Genomic DNA, 2,221 nt, shown 5'->3' on the forward strand with positions numbered 1-2,221 from the left:
GTAACTCCCAGTAGGAATGTCGTAGAGACATGAAACAAAAACCTCTATGTAGGTCTCACTTAGACCTATATTTCATATACTGACAACCCCCAGCAAAAATCAACAGGAAGTTTGCAATTCCCCCTTCAAAACAAAAGTAGTGTTAAAACAATCACCTTTTTTCAAACATTATCTCCCCTGAGCGCGTTTGTCGTCTCGGCTTCAAATTAGCACAGGAGAGAGATTTAACCCTTCTGATTAAAAGTTGATGAAAGAGTTTTAAGTACTGCTCCAGTTTGGATTTTATGAGCCCTCAAAGTCGGTCCCGTCCATCGCTGCTTGCAGCTTTAATTATTTATTTGTTCACTGTTCTGTTAAAGAGAACAAGGAAATTGGATAAAATTGCTATGGTATGAAAAGGGGTAGGAATAAATAAGCTCAGCTTCTTCCTACTCCTTTTCGGACGTGCTGTAATGAAACAACTGGAATTGTGTGATGCATTACATTGAATAATCTGAAACTGAACTGAATTTGGGGCCACTAATCATTTTTTTGTGGACCCTTTGGAGCAGGGGTGTCAAACGTACGGCCCGAGGGCCGGATCAGGCCCGCGAACAGGTTTTATCCAACCCGCGGGATGATTTTGGTAAGTATGAAAATTAACCTGAGACTTTTTAATGAAAGAAACAGCTGTTCTAAATGTGTCCACTGGATGTCGCAATAGCAATTATTTGTATTTTTGTAGATGATGTGTTATGTTCACACTCCTGCAGCGTCTCCTCCTGCTGAGCGCACCGCGGGATACGCCCACGGGCGTTCCCCTACGGCTGCAGTCGCGCCTCCGCGTGGCTGCATAGAATCAACAATCAACACACCTGCCCGTGATGAGAGACCTGCCTTCTTAAGCCAGCGCATCCTGAGATCCAGTGCCAGAACGTAGCTACTCGTACCAGTACAGTCAGCCGATTACGTCTCCAGCTTTCCTTGCATGTGCTTCATCGCTCGCTGTGTTCTTCCCCCGTCGTGCTCATTTTGTCCAGTGTTGTCATCCAGCTTACCATCTTCCTTCCCCGTTGTCGAGCTGTGTGTCTCGTCTTCCCGGATCCCCTCTGGACTCTCTGCTGCCTCTCTGGATTTCCACCTCACGCCTGCCCTTTAACCACGAAGCCTCGCTCCAGCCCTTGACCTTCCTCCTGTCTTTGGACTTCCAAGCCTGCCTTTCCCTCTTTGGACTTCCGCCTCGATTCCAACATGCACCTTCAACACCCTCTGGTAACAACTCACATATACTTACCACATAGTCACACTACATTAATTTTGAGTACGCACACACCTCACCTACATTCCTGTCTGTCAATAAATCTGCTGACAGCTAACGACGTCACTGTCTCCTTCTCCCGCTGTACCGTTACGTATTGCTACATAAGAAACAAAACAACAAAATAAATCACATGATGTTAGTACATCAGTTGAGGAAAATTATCAAACTACATAAATAACACACTGTAATTTCATTTTGATATAATTTTGTATCTCGATAGATTGAACATTAACACCAATGAGTTGACTAATGAACGTTATCACATAATTTATTCAGAAAATATAAATAACAACAAATAAAGATAGAATACTATTAACCGCAACATGTAAGTGTAAAAAAAATAACAACATTATGATTTTAAGATTTTCAGAATGTGCTAGTTCTATTTTTAAACAAAGAAAACAATCTGAAGTTGTCTTTATTTTTAAGTTATCATGCCGTGATTTTACCAGTCCGGCCCGCTTGGGAGTAGATTTTTCTCCATGTGGCCCCTGATCTAAAATGAGTTTGACACCCCTGTTTTAGAGTCCAGGGTCGTTTTTACCATTTTTCACATACTTTTATGTTTACTTTCATAGAGTGGTGCAAAAAGTGGGTATATGCATTAAATGCGGTGCCAAAGCAATGGGCAGGGAAGTATTTACCAGCTGTTTGTGCATGTTTAAATGAGTGACTGGTGCCCCCCTTTCACTCTCAAACACACATCATACCTCCGCTCGAAAATGTCAATGTCATGATCTCAAATAACAATTATTAATAGGGCTCGCCTCTGCTGCCCCGAATTGGTCCGTCCGGAGCCTCCACTTTCACTGCCATCCACTTGGCAGCGCACCCGACCCCACTGGTTCCGACCGCGGGTGGTGGGCCCACGTGGCAGAGAAGATGGTGTGTCCACGTAGCTTCTTCGGGCTGTGCCCGGCC

General features: G+C 43.9%; 1 long non-coding RNA gene across 1 annotated transcript; it reads left to right on the forward strand.

Moving 5' to 3' along the window:
• The first annotated feature begins 545 nt into the window (after positions 1-545).
• LOC133662027 (uncharacterized) lies at positions 546-1,324 on the forward strand. Its single transcript, XR_009828052.1, has 3 exons — positions 546-625; positions 753-915; positions 1,020-1,324. It is a non-coding gene; the product is annotated as an uncharacterized LOC133662027 (long non-coding RNA).
• The last annotated feature ends 897 nt before the right edge of the window (positions 1,325-2,221 follow it).

The sequence above is a fragment of the Entelurus aequoreus genome, linkage group LG12 (assembly GCF_033978785.1).
Source record: "Entelurus aequoreus isolate RoL-2023_Sb linkage group LG12, RoL_Eaeq_v1.1, whole genome shotgun sequence".
NCBI classification, from domain to species: domain Eukaryota; kingdom Metazoa; phylum Chordata; class Actinopteri; order Syngnathiformes; family Syngnathidae; genus Entelurus; species Entelurus aequoreus.